The sequence below is a fragment of the Scyliorhinus canicula genome, chromosome 6, assembly GCF_902713615.1.
Source record: "Scyliorhinus canicula chromosome 6, sScyCan1.1, whole genome shotgun sequence".
Taxonomy (NCBI): Eukaryota; Metazoa; Chordata; class Chondrichthyes; order Carcharhiniformes; family Scyliorhinidae; genus Scyliorhinus; species Scyliorhinus canicula.
Window position 1 is genome coordinate 70,053,239 of NC_052151.1, and position 12,704 is coordinate 70,065,942.

Below are 12,704 nucleotides of genomic sequence, written 5' to 3' on the forward strand. Positions count from 1 at the left end.
GGCTCTCCGGTTTCTTCCCACAGTCCAAAGATGTGCGGGTTAGGTGGATTGGCCATGATAAATTGCCCGTAGTGTCCTTAAAAGTAAGGTTAAGGGGGAGGGGCGGGCGGGCGGGGCGGGCGGGGGGGGGGGGGGGGGGGGGGGTTGTTGGGTTACGGGTATAGGGTGGATACGTGGGTTTGAGTAGGGTGATCATTGCTCGGCACAACATCGAAGGCCTAAGGGCCTGTTCTGTGCTGTACTGTTCTATGTTCTATGGCTGGGCTGAATGCATTAAAGCCTTTTAAGTAACCTGAACATCTGGTGAGATAGCCAGCTGTTCAACTGTTTCAAAGGTTTAACAGGTGACTTGACTGTCAATCAAAAAAATATTAAGCCGCAGAGGAAATTGGCGCATTAAAATAAATCTCAATACTGGTGGATGTAGACCTACGGCCATACTAGTCTGAAAACGCCCGCTCTCGGAAGGTAAGCAGATTCAGGCCTGGTTAGTACTTGGATGGGAGACCACCTGGGAATACCAGGTGCAGTAGGCTTTTGGGCAGCATGGTAGCATTGTGGATAGCACAAATGCTTCACAGCTCCAGGGTCCCAGATTCGATTCTGGCTTGGGTCACTGCCTGTGCGGAGTCTGCACATCCTCCCCGTGTGTGAGTGGGTTTCCTCTGGGTGCTCCGGCTTCCTCCCACAGTCCAAAGATGTGCAGGTTAGGTGGATTGGCCATGCTAAATTGCCCTCAGTGTCCAAAATTGTCCTTAGTGTTGGGTGGGGTTACTGGGTTATGGGGATAGGGTGGAGGTGTTGACCTTGGGTAGGGTGCTCTTTCCAAGAGCCGGTGCAGACTCGATGGGCCGAATGGCCTCCTCCTGCACTGTAAATTCTATGTTAAAGTCCAACAGGTTTGTTTCAAACACGAGCTTTCGGAGCACGGCTCCTTCTTCAGGTGAAGGTTCACCTGAAGAAGGAGCCGTGCTCCGAAAGCTCGTGTTTGAAACAAACCTGTTGGACTTTAACCTGGTGTTGTAAGACTTCTTACTGTGCTCACCCCAGTCCAACGCCGGCATCTCCACATCATGTAAATTCTATGATAGACGAGCACCTCATCAAGCAGATAGAACACTCGAACAAACCTGAACACTTTCTAAATGCTGGTCACCTATCTTTTCAGAACAAAGCCCTATCAATAATTGCTGTATTACATTTAACATATACACATTGCATTATGACATGTGAAGTTGTCATAACCTTTTGAATTTACTTGTCAAAAGGTTCCAGACTCCAGATTGGGGTGTCCCATTGTTCATGATTCCTCTGAGATGCCTTGAAACTATCTCCTACCAAAATGGATCAGGGACGATAAGAAGATTAGGAGTGTGAACGAGGGGTGGGCGTCCAGAAACTGGGAGAGGAGGGCCTGAAAACGTTGGATGCAGAGATCGAGGCTGGTCAAAATGATGGACCGATCTGCGAGGAGCCATTCCTGCTGCCGAGTAGCTGCCGAGTTCAGCTCGCCAGCAGGAAATCAACTAAATCGTGGCCTCGGCAGGGGGGAAACTCTGAGCGCATAAAAACAGCAAAGTGTAGGTGAATAGCAGGGTGAATCTTGGCTTTGCAGCTGCTGAGAAACATCCTGCCAAACCTGCCCAAAACCAGACCTGGTTTCAAGTCTGCTGAATTTCACCTCTGATCTAAGGGAATACATTTTAAAAATACTGGTCAATTAGGGACAAAACAATCTGGAAAATTCCACTCTGATTGTTCCTAAGTGGTCAAATCCAGTCCAGTAGATCATTGTGGTCCTGATTATTTTTCGACCATGCTTACTTTTGTACAAGGTGATCTCTGAATCGGGAAGATGGTATGAATTTCGTATATCTAATACTCAGGATACAAGGGTACTGCTTGATTGTTGTAAAGTGAGAGGCCTTTGCAGAAATATATACATTTTACAGTTTCTCTAATAGTATTATATAGACTCTACATGGGAAAACAATGGGATAAGTGAAATGTATGTGCACAAGTTACACAGCTTGAGCAAAATGATAGCTAGTGCTGGACTCATTCTTCATGCAAAATAAATCACTTCCGTGAAACTTTATAAATAATCTCGCTGCAACATTGAGAGCTGACTGGGTGGTACTTTAGTGTTGCACATACGTCACATGAACAATGCACACCTCCTTAACAAACACAAGTCTAAGTTGAAGGGGTTTACAGTTATGTTTTGCAATACATATGATACATAAACAGTGCCTCTTCTTAGTTAATAAACCACCTTTACAATTTATTATTTTAACACTACTTTGTAGCTATTAAAAAAAAAACACAATCTGGATTTCCGATGTGGGTACTTGATCCAATAACATTAAAGGGGGAGATTACTGATGGAAGGACATAGAGGGCGTGATTTAACAACCTCATCATGCCCTTGGTATCGCAAAGAGGCCATTGAATCTCATGAGAGGCCTCTCGCGAGATTTGTGTCACTTTAGGCACGTCACGAGATTCAAGCGAACCCCCCGAGACATCACGATATGGATATCACCCAGCGTGGGCGAGATCCAGATCAGCATATTTAAATAAGCCAGTAAACCCATTTAAATATGCGCTCTCCAGATTATTCCGGGGCCCGGGATTCACTGGCCACGTCTGGGAGACCTCACCAGGGTGCTGTTTAGTACTGGTCCACACAAACGTGGAACAGGCATAATGGCACTGGGGGGCGGGGTGTTGGGGGGGGGGGGGGAGGTCTGCAAGGCCATTGGAGACCCCCAGGTGGTCAGGGGCAGGGCAGGATTCCACTCCCACTGACAACTGGGTACTGCCACTGTCAGCTTGGCACTGCTACCTGGGCACCTTGGAATTGCCACCCTGGGCACCCTGGAACTGTCACCCTGGGCACCCTGGAACTGCCAAGGTTCCATTGTGGCACATCCAAGCTGGCAGCAGCACTGCTATGGTGTCAGGCTGGCAGTACCAAGGTGCACAGGTGCCAAGTTGCCTGTTACATGGATTGAGCAAATGGTTGCTGTACCCACAAGATGTGGGGGGGGGGGGGGGGGGCTTGAGGGCTTGAGGAGGTAAGTTGGGTGAAGTGGAGAGGCCCAGGGCTGCGCTAAGTGGGGTGAAAGTTCGGGGCTAACATTAAAAATGGCTCCCTAATCTACGAGTCATTTTCCTGCTCAGCTCGCCAGTGCAGAAAGTGACTAAAGTACATCATCGATGGGACATTCATCGCCGAAGCCAAATAGCGGGGTCTTTAGTGGAGTCTTTCTTGGCGCTGGTAATCACCTTGCCAAATGCGCCCGAAACCCAACAGAGTGATTTTTGGTGAATTGTGCCCAAAGTACCTGTTTAGTTTTTTAGTTTAAATTAATTTCCTGTTTTCTTTTTATTATATTTAGTTGCTCCCATTTATAATTTAGTATTTCTAGTTATTTGCAGAAGCATTATCTGGCAGAGACACAGTTGAGTGAGAAAGGAAAAGTTCCGTTCGCAATGTGTCCATTCTACAACAGTGTGATCAGTACTTTTATAGCACTTTGGAAAATGCCCGAAACCAGAGATTTGCTTCTCAGATTTTGCCAGGGCTGTGAAATTTGATCCAATGATGGGAGATGGACAAGCTTTACACCAAATCTCACAGTCTCAAGAAATAGTCCATCAACAAACACTTACCAGAGATAAATAATTATAAGACCAGAAGACCATAAGACAAAGCAGCAGGATTAGGCCACTCGGCCCATCGAGTCTTCTCCGCCATTCAATCAGGGCTGATATTTTTCTCATCCCCATTCTCCTGCCTTCTCGCCATCACCCCTGACCCCCTTATTAATCAAGAACTTATCTATCTCTGTCTTAAAGCCAGAGATAGTTCTTAGTTGTAGATTTTTAAAATCGCAGCAGCAATATTGTAAATGGTATGTGATCTTCAAGACACTGTCTGGATTTTCATACTGAGCTAGCAAAATGTGGGTTGGGCACTTTTGTGGCTCTGTAAGTATAAACTTGACTCCTGTCTGATTTTGTCCATGATTTTTGTTTTTTCATGCAAGTGCAATGGTTGGGGTTATATATTTTAACTTTTTTCTTAGTCAGGTAGCAAGGTGGCACAGCAGTTAGTACTGCTGCCTATGGCGCTGTGGACTTGGGTTCGATCCCGGCCCTGGGTCACTGTCCGTGAGGAGTTTGCACATTCTCCCCATGTCTGCGTGGGTCTTACCCCCACAACCCAAAGATGTGCTGGTTAGGTGGATTGGCCACGCTAAATTGCCCCTTAATTGGAAAAAAATATTTGGATACTCTAAATTAATTTTTTTTAAACTTGCTCAGTAACAATAAGCATAAACCTGGGAGAACCATCTAAAGTTAGCGATTTAAATGGCTTTGTCAGATGGTTCCCAGTGCAGCACAATTGTCCAGGGAAAATTAGTCCTTCTGGACAATTGCCGTGGAATTGCTTACCTGGGAAGTTCCGAGAGGGATTCCTCAACACATCTTGGGTTCCCCCAAATCCGACGCTGGGGAGCCCGGAAGTTACACCCCTACATGTTCTTTGGGAATCCCTCTCCTACCCTTCATGGAGTGTAGTTTTAGGGTAGAGTGGTGCAGTTAATAACGAGGCCTAAACAATCGGTAATTCATGTTTGTTTAAAGAATTGTAATGAGCAAAGATTAGTTTGCCCGAACATTGATTGATTCTGCAATGATGTTGTATTTGTGTTGTGTTGTTCCAGTTGGCAGTGAGGAGAAAGGGGTTAAAACAGTGCATAGCACAGTGATTGTGATCAGTCACCAGCTGAATTTTGTATTAAAACACCTACCAATTACATTGAGGTATGTTCAGCTTGTGAGTTATTCCATTTGAATGAGTTATCAAAATGGACATATTGGATACATTTTTCAAGGTATGACAGGCCAAATGGCTACATCCTGCGGTGTATCATTCTGTGAATTTAGCTGTGTGGTTTTCCTCTGACACAGCATGTGAATGATAGGTGTTCTGATATTGGCATTGTACGGTTCGTTCAAATATTGCGTCCCTATCCAGCCCAAACCCTGTTGAAGACCGATTGGCTATATTTTTCCTAAATATATTATTGAACCGATATCAGAAATGTAAGAAGATGATTTATGCTTCTTCAAACAAAAGAACGATAAGCGCTAATACAGAACTGATGTAAAGAACCATCGGTAACAGGATATCACTGCCACACTTGAAACCAACTTTTAAATGCATTGTAAAGGAGGTGCAATTTGTAAATGTGTTATTATTAGTCTTACTATTCAGTGCCCAGTCTGCACCTTTAGCGGCCAAGTCCTCACCTTTAGGCGCTAAACCAACGTCGGAGTGGTTGGCGTGCCGCCGGCCGGTGGGAAAGGCCTTTGGCTTCACGGCAGCCGGGGCCGAAGGGACTCCGCTGGCTGGCAGAAGTCCACGCATGCGTGGGAGCGTCAGCGGCTGCTGACGTCATCCCCGCCCATGCGCGGGGGTCACCTCCGCGTCAGCCATTGCGGTGGCTGATGCCCCGACGCGGAAGGAAAAGCGCGCCCCCACGGCACAGGCCCGCCCACGGATCGGTGGGGCCCAATTGCGGGCCAGGCTACTGTGGGGGCACCCCCCGGAGCCAGTTCATCCCCCCCCCCCTTCCCCAATACCCCGGAGCCTGCCCGCGCCACCTGGTCCCGCCGGTAAATACCTTGTTTAATTTACACTGGCGGGACCGGCATAACAGCAGCGGGACTTCGGTACATTGCGGGCCGGAGAATCACTGGGGGAGGGTGGGGGGGGGGGGGGACCCGCCGATAGGCACGGCGCGATTCCCGCCCCCGCTGAATATCCGGTGCCGGAGAATTCGGCGGCCGGCGGGAGCGGGATTCACGCCGGCCCCCAGCGATTCTCCGTCCCGGCGGGGGGGTCCGAGAATCCAGCCCCTGGTTTGCACCTGCAGTAAGAGCTGGCCCATTGTACCAAGGTGAGAGAGATGCGTTCTTAGGGCGGTACGGTAGCTAGTACTGCTGCCTCACAGTGCCAGGAGCCCGGGTTCAATTCCAGTTTGGGTGACTGTGTGGAGTTTGCACTATCTCTCTGTGTCTGTGTGGGTTTCCTCCATGTGCTCCAGTTTCCTCCCACAGTCCAAAGATGTACAGGTTAGTGGATTGGCCATGCCAAATTGCCCCTCAGTGTACAATGGACACCGAACCTCCAGGTTATGCTGCCAGCAGTGGCAGCCACTTCTCGGCAGCATTGCTGACCTGGCTGCTGGTCCTCCGACCACCTCGGAGGGAACAGGGTGGTCATCTATCATCGAGAAGCCTGGCCAGATCGGCATCGCCAAAGCGAGAAGCAGGTCTGTGCATTACCATGCTTATGTGTTGACTGGGAGTGAGTGGTGAGGGAGTGTTTAAAAGCACGCCCCTCTTGTTATCAGCAAGAAGCTGAGGGGCAAATCCGGCGAATGAGATGGAGAGGGAGCCAGTAATGGTGAGAATCACATGTGGGTTCATTTTTGGTACTAGGTGCCTTTGAATGCGGGCCGTGATCTCACCAACGTGGCCACCGAGAAACACCCCGTCAAACACACACAAAGTGACACTTCAAAATCTTTCCGTTGAATCGCGCCTGGTCGATTAAAACTGACCTTTCCTTTTTCTGTTGGGTGGTAGTGGTTTGCGACGTGGAGAGAGAGAGTGGAAACACTGTGACGGAAAGTGAGGGAGCATGTCACCCTAAACACCTGCAGGTCTCTGCCTTCAGCAGGAATGACAAATGGGAACTTCGCACGCAACAAATAATGGAACCAATCTTCTAAAGCCACACCAGAAGCTTTTGATTGCTACGGATACCGAGCAAAAATAGTCAGGAAATGTGAAGCCATTATCAAGTTATTTAAAGTACTTGACGATTCCTATTCAGGAGGAGGATCTTTTCAGGACTGCATTACAACCATTGTGGGCCTTTCAACAATGCATGTGGTGCTATTTATCAAATCATTTTCATTATTTACCAGATGCCATAAATGAAGGGTAATTCCCGGTCCACAATAAAAATTGTTGAATAGTTGAGAGTTCCTTACACTTATCCTGAAAAAGTAAGCATTTGGCTTCTGATTGGTCTAATTAGATCAACTAATCAAATCCCCATCATGTGCAAATAAGTCACACATTTTCTCCAATTTAAAATTGATTCCAGATACAAAGTCGATTCTTTGGTCTCCCAACCCAAAGCTAAGTAGTAAATTCTGCAGGAAGTGCACATTCAGATAATAACATCTTTTGAGGGGCATTCCCGGCTCTTAACCTGTTACCTTTTAGTACTTTGCACATTTGGACATGTGTTTTTCAAGATGTACCCACTGTTAATGCATGGGTGATTGAGGAGAAGGTGCCTTTACCTCTGTTATGTGCTCCTTGTGGGTGAATGAGGTTATGGCTTCATAAAATTACTCCTTCTGGTGTTACAGCAGAATCTGTGCAAATCAAGGAAAATGCTCGTTGCAATTTAGCTGAATTAAGCAAACAAAGATGAAAGAATGTTCAAAGAGATCAAAGAGGCCCAAGGAAGGATTCTGTTGATTGTTTTGAGTCCCAGTAAGGCTGAGGCCCACAGAGGTTAATCTCTGGAGCCAAATTGACGGCCATTCTACCATCTTCTCCCACCATCCTTCCTGCATCTACCCTGTCCAGTCCTTTTAGAATTCTATAGGTTTCTAAGAGATTCCACCTTCATTCTTCTGAACTACCCTGTCCATCCAGGGGTCACAATCTGAGGAGACAGGATAGACCATTTAGGACAGAGATGAAGGGAAATTTCTTCACCCAGAGAATGGTGAGCCTGTGAAATTCGTTACCACAGCAAGTAGTTGGATCCAAAACATTGTATGGTTTCAAGAAGCAGTTAGATATAGTACTTGGGGTGAAGGGGATCAAATGATATGGGGGAAGGGGGATTAGGCTATTGAGTGGGATGATCTGCCCTGATCATAATTAATGGCAGAGCAGGCTTGAAGGGCAAATGGCATCCTGCTGCTCCTATTTTATCTTTTTATCTTTCTATTTTCAGGCTTTCCTGTCCTGGTTTCTTGAGGTAGTCACAGGACACAGAGTTAACAGGATTGCCCAGAAAAAAGATTCACCAGAGAGTGGGTTCTGCCTCCTAGGCATCTTTTACGCCCAGCAGATGTGGAAGGGGTAATCTGTGGTAGTCACGACATTCTGGGTATTCGCAACTTAGGGGCAGGCAGAGAGACCTCAGTGTATGTTTTTTTTCATTAAGGGGCCACGGCCATGGCCAATCCACCTTCCTGCACATCTTTGGGTTGTGGAGGTGAGAACCACGCAGACACTGGGAGAATGTGCAAACTCCACACGGACAGTGACCTGGGGCCAAGATCAAACCCGGGTCACCGGCGCCGTGAGGCAGCAGTGCTTATGTCAGCGCCACTGTGACACCCCATCAGTGCATGTTTTTTGCTATTGTTCCATCTGCTTTTCAGTGGAATTGCAGTGGAAAATCTGCCACAGGCAGAACATTATTTCATATGTTTTCCTAGATTTTTGTGGTAAAGCAAGGGGCTGCAATAATATATTACAGTTCTGGAAATTTAGGGAACAAAATAATTATTGGGATATTAGTGTCACTACGAGGCCAGAATCAATAGCTTGTCAATATTTATTGCTTGTTAGGATACCGGACCAGACCCCCAACATACAGATGCCAGACAAGAACTCCAAACAATTTTTTTAATTTGTAGAACCAAGAGGAAAGGATACTTGACCCCAGAAGTGATAACTCTGACCAATAGTTTTATGTTAAACCAAACTTTAATTTCAACAGAATTAATCACTCTAACATCAAAGAAATAGCTTTACAATCAACAGTTAAACAATTCTTAAACACAAGGAAAAACTTCAACTTACCATCTTAAATCCAATTAGGCAACCCAATTCAGTTGAAATGCCACTTACAAATGAAGTTAACAAAACAGATGTATTTGCTCAGCTGTGAAGACCTTTGGAGAGAGTTCCTTTCAACAGAAGATCCAGTACTCTTTTGCTCAACCGAATAGCAAAATTGCTGCTCAACTTGAAATCCTTCTGTGTTGTCAGAATCAAATCCTGGGCAAACTGAAAAAGTACAGACAGACCTGGCTCCTCCAATTAGTTACATAATTTGTATCCCACTAAGTTGTCACACAACATGTTTAGCTAGGATTAAATACAATGCCTAATAAATGATTTACCCTCCAGGGAATCTCCAGCATAACAATATCCTATTAGCCGAGCTGTAACCAAATAAATGGTTGGAATTAATCATGTCCTCCCTATTTTATGACTCCCTTTCGCAGACGCATTGCCTGTATGTATTTTAAACCAGTTTTATTTTTAAAAAACCATACTGCCACAAATATAAAATATTATCTATGTATATCAATTATAATGTATATCAATAATATATCAATGAATACATCAACATATATCAATGAATATAAATTTCTACAATTTCTGCGTGGCTTAGCACTGTTACCTTACAGTGCCAGGTGCCTGAATTTAATTCCGGCCTTGGGCAACTGTCTGTGTGGAATTTGTACGTTCTCCCTGTATCTGTGTGGGTTTCCTCCGCGTACTCCGGTTTCCTCCTACAGTCCTAGAGATGTGTGGGTTAGGTGGGTTGGCCATGCTTAATTGCCCCTTAGTGTCCAAAATGTGCAAGTTAGGTGGGGTTACAGGGATAGGGCAGGGAGTGGGCCTAGTTAGGGTGCTCTTTCAGAGGTTTGGCACAAACTCAATGGGCCGAATGGCCTCCTTCTGCAAGGTGGATGTGAATCAGCTGGCACAGTAAAGGCATGATGATTTATTTTACTGGGTATAGTTAATTGTTGTATCCAGCATACGATCCTCAGGATGGCTGCTCTCTTTTTCCAGCAATATTCCAAACTTATACAGCTTGGAAGAATAATGGAGGAACTCCAAACGTACAGGTAAACTTTATCACTGAGAGGAGCTGCTCAAGTGTAATATTGAGAATTGAACCTCTGTTGTCTAAATGTCGCACAATTACAAAATATTTCAGATACCGAAATTTGTCATTCGGCCCAACAGTGCTGGTGTTTATTCGTAACCACTTCTCTACTTTCACATCACATCCCCTCCCATTTGCAGTTATGTATGCTGGTTGTGTCAATTCATAAGAAGGGGGGTGGGTGGAATGTGAAGCTGTCATCAAAACAACCAACACCATTATTTATTGTTGTTTTGGTGCCATTCTCTGTTATGGTCCCCTTTGCAAGAGTGAAGAATGCTATTTGTGTGCTGCCTGTTATTTATTTTAAAAGACGGAACAAACAATCATGAACATCATGGAACAAGGGGCGGGATTCTCCCAACGGGAGAATAAGGGCGCGATTCTCCGCAAAGGCGGTGGGTCGTGAAGGCTGCCACGAATACGGCCGTGTTTCATGGCAGCCTCCGAGCCCCTGCCTGGGACCCGATTCTGCTCCCCGGTCGGGGCTAGCATCGCGGCCCCGTGAACTACAACATCGCGGGCGTAATGAATTTCGTTAAGCCCGTGCGCCAAAGTTAGCGATGGCTGACGCATTGATGACATCAGCCGCGCATGCGCGGATTGGACGACTCCAACCCGTGCATGCGCGGATGACGTCATCCGCGCATATGCGTTAGACCCGCGCATGCGCGGTCGGTAATGCCCCGTAAAAAAACGGCGAGCAGCAATTCGTGTCAGGGGGCGGGCGTTGGGGGGGGGGGGGGGGATTGGGGGAGGGCGTCGGACCAGCGTCGCCGTAAAAATTTGCGCTGCCCGCTATTCTCCCCCCCGTCGTGAGTGCGGAGAATCGCGCCCTAAGTGCCAACGCCAGAGTGAAAACCGGAGTGTTTCACTCCGGCGTCGGAGGCCGCTCCTCGCCCCCTATTCTCCCCCCCCCTGGGGGCTAGGAGTGGCACCGTGTAATTTACTCGCGCCAGGCCTTGGCGCTGTGTGAAAGCGGTGCCGCGTAAATGACGTCACCCGCGCATGCGCATGTTGGCCGGCGCCAACCCGTGCATGCCCGGTTGCCGTCCTCCCCGCTGGCGCCCCACAAGACAAGACTGCGGGGCGGTGGTGTAAAAGAGTGTATCTTTTAGAGACGCTGGCCGCCGATCGGTGGGAACCGATCGCTGGCCAGACCCCTTCTGAGCGCCTCCCTGGTGCTCGATCCTCCCTCCCCCCCCCACCCCCCCAACAGGCTGCCCACGCAGCATTCACGCGCTGTTCATGCTGGCAGCGACCAAGTGTGGTTGGCGCCGGCGTGAACCCGTCGTATTGGTCAGGCCGCTCGGCCCATCCGGGCTGGAGAATCGCTGCTCGTCCTTTACAAATGGCGAGCGGCCATTCTCCGAGTGGCCTGTCGTAAAACTCGGCGCGCCGTTTTGGGGGGATGGGAGAATCGCGTGCGGCTGCCGGGGCAGCGTGGCGGTACTCGCCCGGCTCCCCCGCGATTCTCTCACCCGGCATGGGGGGCGGAGAATTGCGCCCAAGATCTCTGTTTGCTAAGAATTTCAGGACTTCAGTGCAGATAACTGTACACTTTTTTGTTCCTATGTTGTTCCATTCTTTTTCCTCATCTGCACAGTCAGTTATTTTTCTCTGTTGATGAGGGGAAAAGACAGAAATAATAATTTACAATTAGCTCAAAACTGCTTTTTTTTACAACACTATGGCAAATTTGGTGTTGCCTCCTCATTTACCTTTTTAAAATTAATTCAGGGGATGTGTGCGTCGATGGCTAGACCAGCATTTATTGCCCATCTCTAACTGCCCATGAACTGAGTGGCTGGTTCGGTCATTTCGGAAGACATTTGAGATTCAACCACATTGTTATGGATCTGGAGTCACATGTAGGCCAGACTAGGTAAGGGTGGCAGATACCTGGGGACCCAAGTTTGAATCTGACCACAGCAGGTGGTGAACTTTGAATTCAATTTTTAAAATATGGAATTAAGAGTCTATGATGACCTTGTAACCATTGTAGAATGTTGTAAAAACCAAGCTGGTTCCTTAATGTCATAGAATCATAGAACTTCTACAGTGCAGAAGGAGGCCTATTGACCCATCGAGTCTGCATTGACCCTCTGATAGAACACTCTACATAGGCCCAATCCCCCACCCTATCCCTATTAGCCCATCTAACCTTTTGGACACTAAAGGGCAATTTAGCAGGGTCAGTCCACCTAACGTGCATATATTTGGACTGTGGGAGGAAACCGGAGCAACCGGAGGAAACCCACGCAGACACAGGGAGAATGTGCAGACTCCACACAGAGACCGAAGGTCAGAATTGAACCTGTAAGGCAGCACCTGGGTCCCTGGTGCTGTCAGGCAGCAGTGCTAACCACTGTGCCATTAGGCCCCCAATGTCCTTTAGGGAATCAATTCTGTTGTCCTTTCCTGGTCTGGCCTACATGTGACTCCAGATCCACAGCAACGTGGTTGACTCTTAAATGCCCTCATGGATGGGCAATAAATGCTGGCCCAGCCAATGACCCTCACATCCCCTGAATGAATTTTTAAAAAGTCCTTTTCATACTGCAGACTCAGGGACATTGCAACTTCAACTCCTAATCCTGGTTCAGCCTTTGTGTGGAGGAGTCAATAAATCCTTTGCCTTTCCTATGAGGATGTGACAGCACTGCCTGGCAAATCAAATAAA

The 12,704-nt window shown here is 47.4% G+C and overlaps 1 pseudogene; it reads left to right on the forward strand.

Moving 5' to 3' along the window:
- Positions 1 to 427: 427 nt before the first annotated feature.
- LOC119968090 lies at positions 428 to 536 on the forward strand (annotated as a pseudogene).
- The last annotated feature ends 12,168 nt before the right edge of the window (positions 537 to 12,704 follow it).